This window comes from Delphinus delphis, chromosome 1 (assembly GCF_949987515.2).
Source record: "Delphinus delphis chromosome 1, mDelDel1.2, whole genome shotgun sequence".
Classification (NCBI taxonomy): Eukaryota; Metazoa; Chordata; class Mammalia; order Artiodactyla; family Delphinidae; genus Delphinus; species Delphinus delphis.
The window spans coordinates 22,814,211-22,825,274 of record NC_082683.1 but is presented as its reverse complement, the minus strand read 5'-3'; the positions used below and the strand labels follow the sequence as shown (position 1 = coordinate 22,825,274).

Below are 11,064 nucleotides of genomic sequence, written 5' to 3'. Positions count from 1 at the left end.
ATAAAGCTGCCTGCTTTGGTCATTGCTATGCGTCTCACATTTCTATAAACTCCCGTACGCACAAAATTAAAATTTGATTTTCTCCTGTGAATCTGTCTCATGTCAATCTAACGACTAGACCAGCCAGAAGAACCTAGAAGGGTAGAGGAACATTTTTTCCTCCCCAACATTTGGTGTAGTCAGCAGGATAAATTTTCCTGGCTAGATGCTGAGAGATCCTGGGACCTCTGACAAGTATGGGCAGAAGGTTAGAACTCTTACCACGTCAGCCTCCTGGATCTCTCTGCCTACAGGGTCTGTTGCAAGCAGGAGTGGTGAGAGTCCTTTTCTTTTTCTAAATTTTGATTATCAGGAGAAAATATTTGTGGAACTAGTTCCTTGTGACATAGCGACTTGGTAACAAGGACTCTTGATTTTTCTTGATCCTTTTCTTCCCAGAGATGGTTACTGTTTTTCTTTGTCTTTGTTGTGTCATTTGTCATCAGGAGGAAAAACCACAGAGCAGAACACAGGCATAGACCCTACAAGCTACTCACAGACTGGTAAGCTCCCAATTCTCATCAGACCAGAGTTTGTTTAGACAAACTTTTCTGTGTTTCTAAAGCATCCCCGATGTAAAAACTGGATGAGGTTTTTCCTTTCTTCTTGTTTCATTTCCTGAGAACTTGCTCTGTGGCCAATGAGAATATTTTCTCTGGTCTCTGCCATCCAAATAGACTGAGATTTCAAGACAGGAAGTCACAAGCAGCCCTCCATTTGTCCAGCTGTTCCAGCTGGCAGGGGAGTTTGTCATGAGGGGTCCCAGTCCCCCCAGGAGACTTTGTCATCTCAATTTTCATTACTTTGTTAGTGCTGGAAAAATCGCATTCCAGTAGCACTTGCCTGGTGTCACAGATTAGCAAGTTTGTAACTGGAGGTGTCTCATGTGCCCATGAGAGACAAGAGACACCATTTTCACTACACCATCTTCACACCTGTGCAATGAGGACCTTTGATTTCTTAGACTATCTTTGAGAGTGAACTTTCTGGATCTTCTGAGGGCTGCACTCTCTTATGGGACACCCTTTGCATCCTTCCTTAACCTAAAAAGGCTTGTTGGTTTGAGTCGCTAACAAGATTCTATTGGTCAATGGCCAGACGATGGATCCTTTAAATTGAAATTTTAAATTGAAAAAAAAAAAAAATTTAGACAATTGTCTTATCTGTATCTATGGAAAGACAAAATTAAAAAGTATAATGACCAAAATATATACATAGTGCCTAGCCTTAAGGACTCCCTAACAAGATGAAAGAAGAGGAATTAAATTAAAACAAAATTAAAGTCCACATCCAACATAAATTCCCCTTCTCAAACTCCAGCCCCATTTCCTTAGCCCTTAACTCCCAAAACTCCACCTTCCCCAGAAAATCCCTTCAACACCCAGCTGTTTGTTTTAACTTCCCTTTCCCTACAAGATTTACAAAGAGCACTCCAGCCAACTCTCTAGGCCTAGAGTATACAGGTTACCCATGTAAATGCTAAAATCCAAGAAAAAAATTTAACAGAAGCATCTAGAACAGACCAAAATGTTTGTTTTGTTGGCCTCTGTAATCAGGCTTTGCCAGCTTCAGACTTTCCTATGCAATGTTCTTTGCAGGTATAATCCTAGAATCCCACCCAAAAAATTCATGTCCCCTGGGCCACAGAATTTAGAAATCCTTTTATTTCCATCTTAGTTGGAAATTTTCTCCCCGATATAAAAAGGAAAATTCAAATAGTGTGGTGGAATGGGCAAACCAACTTCTAAGCATTATAATGGAAATGGATACCCAATTCTTTGAAGATAACCTAAATGAATGCAAATGAAAATAGAGTTAAAATCAACAACTTTTAATTTACAACTTGACTCTAGAAAAACAAAAGTATAACTCTGAAAACAACTCAAAATCCACTCAGACCTTTTCCTGTTTGCCTTCAGACATTTGCAGATATGGTGAAAATCAGGAGATTGAAAGTACAATTGTCCTGCACCTAAGAAAAAAAAAGGAAATTTTTAATAATAATTACCTTAGGCTAATAATAATAGGCAAATATACTCCAAAACTCCTAGGGAAAAAAACTTGCATTCTTTCTCTGTCCCTTTAAGTTATACATCTTATCCTGTCTTTGAAATGTGAACACAGCCCACAATTGCCTGAGACTAAAGGGAAGAAAAATAAAAAAGAAAGAAATCTTTTTAAAATACAAACTGCTAAAAAGCTCTCTTGCCAAACTCTAGACCACAGCCTCCTTAAGATTACTTCCAGAGACAAATACAATTCTTAAAAGTCTTCTCCACAAATAGTAAAAGCCTTTAGCCATCTGAGCAAGTAAACTTAATTTATTCCAACTTGTTGACTGAAAAGAAATGCGCAACCTAAAAACTGAGAGTTATGTTTTATTCGGCAGACAAAACTGAGGACTTAAGCCTGGGACACAACATCTCAGATAACTCTGAGAGGCTGCTCTGAAGAGGCAAGGCGGGAGAGCCAGGATATACAGGAGATTTTGCAACAAAGACCAGGTAGTGGGAACATCAAAAGATTACGGTTAATTAAAGAAAACCAGATGTCTCAAGTTAAGGAATTTAGCATTTTTCTATGTATGGGAAGATGCAAAGTCTGGGCTCATTGAAATCATTCCTTTGATCTGCACCTCAGCTGTCTGGGGCTGGTATCTGGTGCTTTCCCATCCTGAGTACCCTCAGAGTGCACCACTGTGGGTGGCTGCAGTGGCTGACTGCTAGATGGGGTGCAAATCCCGCCTCCACCCTGAGATCCTTCAGGGCTCACCATTGGGCAGCCGTAATGTGATGGCCTGATGGCTGCAACTCCTTTGTTTACTGATATGGCAGGTGGCATTTTTAGTTTACAAACTGTTATTTATAAACTAGTGAGTTTTATATTGTTTTAGAACAGAAGCTATAAGATCTCTGTTCGTATGTATGTATATACATCATAAATATGGTGTTTTTCTACCTTTAGATGGAATTGCCAACATTAATTTGTAAAATAAGCTCTCATATAAATTCAGTATTTGTAAACTGTCAGAAATATAGAAACTAACCCACATGCTTTCAAGTTCACGTAATCTGAGAAAAACCTTTGGTAAATAAAAACTTGTTTAACTGTGTTGGTTTAATTAATACAGGCATGTTTTTAGAGTTATCAACATTAAATACTCTTATTCTACCTAGATTTACTAAAAGTCAAATAAGCTTATGTTATCTGTTACAAAATTTGTCATCAGGAAAAATAGTTCAGAATAATGGTTGACTTTGTCTAATGTCTCATGACGTTTTCATGAGTAGTCTAAACATAAATTCTAGGAGCAAATAATATATAGAATGATGTATATAATTATATACATATATATATGTAATGTAGATGGGATAAGAGTTTATAGTTGAACTTTTTAATGATAATTTTGTGTTATGGTATGTATATATCTTCCAAAATCTTTTTAAAACTTTAAAGCTTTGCTAAATTAAATGACAGGATTTCACTGAGTGTCTAGATCATTTCCAAATAAGATAAAATACTGAAACATTAATTGCTAAACAAGTTTAAGTTTACCTACTTTTGACACCTTATTACAGAGACTATAGACGTTTGGGGTCTATTAATAAACATGTTTTGTGCCACATTGAAAAAATGTGCTATGAGGAAATATATCTTTCTAGAAATTATTAAATGAATTCATGAATTTGCCAATCTAAAAAATGTTGATGTAACAGTTCACAATTGATTACTTCTTAGTCTTCAATAGAAACTAAAATCTCTAAGGGTTAGGAATTCTAGTTAATATATGTAATTAAAGCTACTAAAGTAATAAGGATAAAAGGAAATGACTGTATATGAAAAGTAGGATGTATATTTTCAGTAAAAGAAGGTACGCAGAAAGGAAATACATTTTTACTGAGGAAAATGAATGTAATTTTGTCCTAAAGTAAAATGATTGTTCCACAACAGAAAAAAAGAAAAAGGTAAGGGCTTCCCTGGTGGCGCAGTGGTTGAGAGTCCGCTTGCCGATGCAGGGGACACGGGTTCGTGCCCCAGTCCGGGAGGATCCCACGTGCCACGGAGCGGCTGGGCCCGTCAGCCATGGTCGCTGAGCCTGCGCGTCCAGAGCCTGTGCTCTGCAAGGGAGAGGCCACAGCAGTGAGAGGCCCGCATACTGCAAAAAAAAAAAAAAAAAAGAACACCTGGATAATCTCCATCATCCCCCACAAGCCTCCTTAAATAAAAGCATTGCCTAGGGTGAATGCAGCTTTAAGGCAAGCGCTCTGCCCACCCCCCAGAGCCCCGCTCCATGTCAGAATCCTGGAGCAGGGGTACCATCTCAGGGGTGCCCTGCTCCAAAACCCAGGTGCTCCCTCCTCTCCAGAAGGTTTTCAGATTCAACCTTCACAGGCAGAGCCCCAGAACCTGGCCATCCAGGGCTCACTCCTGCTTAGGTGAGGCTGGGGAGAGCGGAGGGGACAGCTGGCTGGTCGGTAAGCCTACAGTGTGTCTCCAGCCATGGCCTCTCTGAGTTGTTCCCTCTTTGTGCTTCCAAAGATGCTCTTGGGGGAAAGAAGGCAGCACACCTCAGTCATCTCTCTTGTTTCCATCCTGGAGAGCAGAGCTGGGGTCCTGGCACTTGCAGTGAACTCTATCTCCACCCCCTCTCCACGGCCTGTGATCAGGGAACATGGGAGCACAGACCACCAGACTCCCAGTCTTCAGGGCTGGGGTCAGGCCGAGGGGAGGTGTGGAGCAGAAGGGATGGGTTTCCGCCTTCACTTCACCATGGGACACAGGTTGAAAATGAGACCGAGTGCAGCTCACTCAGGTGCTGGGCCACCATGATCAAATCAGAGGTGCTGTTTCTGTTCAGCTGTGGTTTCTGCCCTGCCTGCACCTGGACGGGTCTTCAGCTCCCCACCCTGCTCTGACCTGGGAGAAAGGAGAGACAAGATCCCATCCTGACTCAATCGAAGCCTCTGCAAAAACTCTTGAGTGAGAGTTGCCTGGGAGTCTTGGCTGTCCCTGGAGATTTTAGAAACTAGGGCAGATAAAATGCATAATAGGGCTTCCCTGGTGGCGCAGTTGTTGGGAGTCCACCTGCCGATGCAGGGGGCACGGGTTCGTGCCCCGGTCCGGGAGGATCCCGCATGCAGCGGAGCGGCTGGGCCCATAAGCCATGGCCGCTGAGCCAGCACGTCCGGAACCTGTGCTCCGCAACGAGAGAGGCCACGACAGTGAGAGGCCCACATAATGCAAAAAAAAAAAAAAAAATGCATAATAATTTCTATGTATGGAGGGACGGGGGATTTATCTTACCTGCACTCTTGTACCTGCTGTCTCATTAAACCTCATCATAACTAGGGTGGAGAAGGGATTATTATCTCACTATCTCCCCTTTAAGGATGAGGAACGGAGGCTCAGAAGGGACAGAACCGTGTCAGGTCACATCAACAGCAGCAGAGCCGGCATTAGACCAGGGTCAGAGTGACTCCAGTGCCTGCCTTGTTACCAAAGGCCATCTGCAGTCACTGTCACCTTCATGCTCTCACGTGTTGCGAGAGGTGGGCAGTGTGGGAACCAGGATACCCATTATACAGAAAGGAAAACTGAGATAAGACCACATGGGTGACCTGTCCAAGGTCCTGCAGTTTGTTTGCTGCTGGGCTTATTCCAGGGCCCAGAACTGCAGCTCTTCAGATGAAGATGCTTGCAATGAAGATGGAATCGACAGTATTCACTCATCGTCCCTGGCTCTCAGTCTTTAGATTGCTGAAGAACCACCCAGGGGTGGGTGTGTCTGTTAAAATGCACGATCCCAGGCCTGCCCCAAAGACTCTGACTTAGTCGAGATGGGGATGGAGCCAGGGAATCTGTATTTTATACACAGCATACCCCCTCACCCAGGTGCTTCTAGCAGGTCAAGTCCATGCAGACCACCCTTGGAGAAACACTGGTTTAGGGTGTTCCAGACCCCATGCTTAGTTCTATATGGACATTTTATAGCCTAGTGTTTAAGATCTAAGATTCTAGGTTCATCCAGTTTGGACTCAAGGACCAGCTCTTCCACTCACCAGCTTGAACCCAGGGAAAGTCTTCTAACTGCTCTATGTCCAGTGTCCCCACCTGAAAGTGGGGATAGTAATAGTACCTCCCTCATAAGGTCCTTGCAAGGAAGGCTGAGCACTTAGAACAGTGCCTGCACAGAGCGAAGCTGGGTGATGGTAATCCTCAAACGGCCCTGCAGTGTAGATATCCTAGGCCCACTCTACAGACGAGGAGCTATGGGCACAGAGATGAAGTAAGTTGTATAAGGACACACAGCCAGTGAGTGACAGAGCTGGGACTCAAGGAACACAGTGCTCCTAACTGCTATGTGACCCTGCCCTGATAGCACAAACTCCCTGGCCCTGCCCTTTGCACCCGCACCCACAGGGCACTGACACACAAGAGGGAGTCAGGAGAGGCCCCCCCAGTGCTAGGCAGGGATTCGCTACAAAGGGCTAGGGATCTGCGCTGTGATTCTCCAATTGGTGCTGGCCAGAGGCTCCAAATTGCATCCCTTTTTGCCACAGATACTTTAACTATTACTGGATCTGTTGTATCTTAAGGCCAAAGGGATAGGACAACATGCACTGTAGCCTAGAATTCCTGCAGAGACTGCTCTTCCCAGGTTCCCACTCAAAAGTGGCAGCTTTATAGGTGATCTTGCTGTTAGATGGAAGCGAATCCGTGTGGTGCTTTGTGGAATGTCAAGACAGCCAACACTACGTTATGAGCCACAGTAGACTGGCCATACCCCTTAGGCAATATTCTGACAGTATACTGTTGGCCCAGCCAGGTCAAAGAAAACTGCTTCCGGTGGACCTTACAAAACTGGTATAGAGAAAAAGCCATCAGCAAAGCCAATAGTTGTATTCTAATTGCCAGGGGCCATGTCGATTTGCTCTAGCAAAAATAATACATCTGGGAAAACAGCTGCAGTTGGAAAAACTACCTGACTACGTTTACAATAATCCACAGTCATTTTCCGAGATCCATCTAACTTCTGAACAAGTTGATCAGATTAGTTAACACGCCTATTTAAAAGCACCCCTGTTTCTTTCAAGTTTTTTTAAGTTCTTATGAGAAGCGTTTTGGGGGTTTGTTTGTTTGCTTGTTTATTTTTTATACAATTTTGAAAAGTTACTTTCCGTTTAGTTATTACAAAATATGGGCTATATTTCCCGTGTTGCACGATACAGCCTTGAGCCTATCTTGCACCCGATAGTTTGTACCTCCCACTCCCCCACCCCTATATTGCCCCTCCCCCCACTGGTAACCACTAGTTTGTTCTCTTTATCTGTGAGCCTGCTTCCTTCTTTGTTATGTTCACTAGTTTGTTGTATTTTTTGATTCCACATATAAGTGATATCATACAGTATTTGTCTTTCTCTGTCGGACTTATTTCACTTAGCATCATGCCCTCCAAGTCCATCCATGTTGCTGTAGATGGCAAAACTTCATTCTCTTTTGAGGCTGACTAGTATTCCATTGTATATATAGTATATACTGCACCTTCTTTACCCATTCATCTGTTGATGGGTACTCAGGCTGTTTACCTATCTTGGCAATTGTAAATAATGCTTCTATGAATGTTGGGGTTCATGTGTCTTTTTGAATTAGTGTTTTGTTTTTGATGGTGGCATTAATCTGCAATCTGCACCACCACCGCCTCCTACAGGGAACATTATCACTTTGGGTTTACTACCTTTCTAGGGAGGGAAAGTTCCAGAACTTCTTCTTAACGCTTCCTGGGCCAGAGAACCAAAGTGGGAATTCTACCAGTTGTTATGTATGTCTATTCCAATTATACTTTTGGAAACTAGGGAAATAACAAACTTGGCCCACTGTGAGATGAACTTGAAATAAGACCCCATCTATCACCTGGAGGTTGTAAATCCCCACTTTGACTAGTGGAGCACAGTGACATGTTGGGTTCCCAGGATTTAGCATCAATTCATAGCCAGTATCTGAAATTCCTAAAAAGGCCTGAGTCTTTCCTTTTCTCCAGTGGACAGTCACTCTAGTACAGGGATTGGCAAGCCATGTCCTGTGTGTCAAGTCTGGCCCATGGCCTATCTTTGTATGGCCCATGAGCTAAAAATAGTTTTACATTTGTAAAGGGTTGTTTAAAACAATAGCATCTTTGCCGGTCCATATCCTGAGACCTGTTCCAGTACCGATTCTATATCAATCAGGACCTAGACAGAAAATAGGATCACAGAATTTTATCAGGAAAATTTAATGTAAAGAATGAATGGCTAGTAATGGAATGAACTGCTAAGAAGTGAAGAGAACTCTAACAGAAATAGCTGATCTATGGAGTTGAGGCAGGGTACTCAAGGAGTAAACTAATTTGAAAGAACCACTCCTCCTGCACCCCCCAGTGCTGTGGTTCAGACTTCATTGGAGAGGGTGTGGCTGGAGCCACTGAAGTTTGGTGAAGAGTTTGCTGAGGCCCCACAGGCTGAGGCTGGCAGAAAACAGCCCACAGCAGGACCAAACCAAGTCTCCAGGCATCTGCTCCCTGCGGCACCAGTGAACCTCGCTGGGAAACCCACACCCTCTGCAAGATGGTGACAATGATGGTGCCAGACACCGTTGTTGTGAGGATTCAGCAATTCAAAACATGTGAAAGGCTTAGAACGAATGGTGTTCCTCTAAGTGTGGGTAAGCCCTCCGTAAATGTTTGCTATCACTATTTTTGTCATCACCCTTATTACCACTCTCCCGAGGGGGAGGAAACTCAGCCTGCTGAAGGCCACGGCAGGACACTGGACTCCAAGCCCCAGCCCATCTGGTGTCAAAGACCATGTTCTTTTCACATGCACCAAGTAAGAAGCTCCTGGTCCAGTCTCAGTATTATATAGATAAATGGGGAATCTGAGGTCCAGAGAGTGGAAGGCACATGCCTGGAGTCACAGAGCGAGAGGGGCCCGATCCGGCCCAGGCCCCCCTCTCAGCCGTCTCTGGGCAGAATCCTGGAGACAACAGCAATCCCAGTCACCTGTGTGAATGTGACCCCACTCTGCTAACTTTCCCCTCCCCCTCCTCGTCTAATATTGATTTAACCTGTGGTTTTATGGTTAATCAGCTCGTAGTAAATCTCTGCTTTAATCTCCCACCGGGCCAGCCAGGCTGTCTTTTTATTAGGAAATAAATAGTGCAGGTACTTTGTGCCACACCGCGGCCAATACAGGGAGCTTGCTGGTGGGAGGAGAGGCCGTGGAGCCTGGAGGAGCCTTGAGGCCCTGTAGACAAAAATAGGTGTGAGAATGATTCCAAGACGATGGGTGTGTGGGCATGGTTTATGCAAGACGCAAAAGCTGAGATAAAATTGGCAAAATGGCTTCTGCTCCAAAGCTCTAGGTAAGATTTTCAATGAAAGGATCAGCTGAGGGATAAGTCCCCACACTGCTGCTTCCATGCTGTGCCTTCTGAGTCCAGCCTGGCCCTCTCTGGGCCCCCGGGAACCCGAGGAGGGGGTTTGGGAACTGTCACTCAGGGGTAATCCACCCACTCGGCGTGGTGAGAGTGAGCCGACGAGGGCCAGCTCAGAAGGGAGCTCCCCCCACAGACCTCTGAGGAGCCCTGGGGTCAGCCCTGCCCCACCCAGCTTCCTGTCTCTCTGACGCTCTGAACAGAAAGAGCACTGGATAGGAAGTCGGAAGCCCGAGGCCTGGCAACCAAAAAAAAGCAGGAGGCTGCAAGTAAGAAAAGAGCTTAGGCATTCCCTGGTGGTGCAGTGGTTAAGAATCTGTCTGCCAAGGCAGGCGAGCCACAACTACTGAAGCCCGTGCGCCACAACTACTGAAGCCCACGTGCCTAGAGCCCGTGCTCCGCAACGAAGGGTAGCCCCTGCTCGCTGCAACTAGAGAAAGTCCACGCACAGCAACGAAGACCCAACGCAGCCAATAATTAATTAATATATATATATATTAACCATCAAAAAAAAAAAAGAAAAGAAAAGAGTTTATTTAGAGTCTTAAGAACTGCAAATTTAGAGACAGAGATTGAGTTAAAACCGAAAGAATGTTCTGGGGAAGAGAGAGTCAAGGGCTTATTAAGGAAAATGCCACAAGGCTGTACTCTGACACAAGAAAAGAAATATTTGTCCTTAAGTGAGGGCTGTCACGAGTTGTTTTAGGGTAAGGGTCCCCTAATTTTCTTGAGTTTCTGGCAGATGTTCTGGATGCCTTCGTTAGGAGGATAAGTGGTCAAAAGGTCAGACTCCCTCCAGACTGAGCCGTGCATAGGTCACACTTCCCCAATGGTCTCCTGGCTTCATTTTAGAGAATTCTCTTAGCAATACTAACTCCATTTTTATTTTTCTTTCGCAGGTCTCAGCCCAGCCTGTATGACGATTTGCTGCGAAACCTCGGACAAGGGTCTTCCTCTTTGGAGCCTGAGATACTGTGATTTATAAGAAATATATATTTAGCCTTCATGCACTGTTTCTGGCACAGAGCTCCTAAAACTCTTGGAATTTCCTAAGCTTTGAGAGCAATAAAGGTGCCTTTTGTTGTATGAAGGAGGTGACTTCTGGAAAGCACCTAGGTTAACCTCAGAATGAGGACTGGTTGCCAGGGGAACCAACCAAGCGACTGGAGGGTTAGAATTTTCAGTCCCTCCCCTCCCCCAGCCCCCACCAACCTCTAGGGAGGGGAAAGGGGCTAGACTTTCAGTTCAATCACCAATGGCCAATGATGTAATCCACCGTTCCTATGTAATGAAGTCTCTTCCCACGCACCTTGCCCTGTGTATCTCTTCTATCTGCCCATTCCTGAGTTATATGTTTACAATAATCGGGTAATCTAGTGAATAAAATGTTTCTCTGGGTCCTGTGAGCTGCTCTAACAAATGAATTAAATCTGAGGGGGTCTTGGCTCCCATCTATAGGCGGTTGGTCAGAAGCACAGGTGACAACCTGGACTTGCAATTGGCATCTGAAGTGAGGTGGGCAGGGAGTCGTAAGCACGAACCCTTCACCTGTGGGAT

At 44.5% G+C, this 11,064-nt stretch overlaps 1 long non-coding RNA gene across 1 annotated transcript; it reads left to right on the top strand.

Moving 5' to 3' along the window:
• Window positions 1-483: 483 nt before the first annotated feature.
• On the top strand, window positions 484-10,754 carry LOC132419348 (uncharacterized). Its single transcript, XR_009518178.1, has 3 exons — window positions 484-542; window positions 2,429-2,543; window positions 10,407-10,754. It is a non-coding gene; the product is annotated as an uncharacterized lncRNA (long non-coding RNA).
• Window positions 10,755-11,064: the final 310 nt, after the last annotated feature.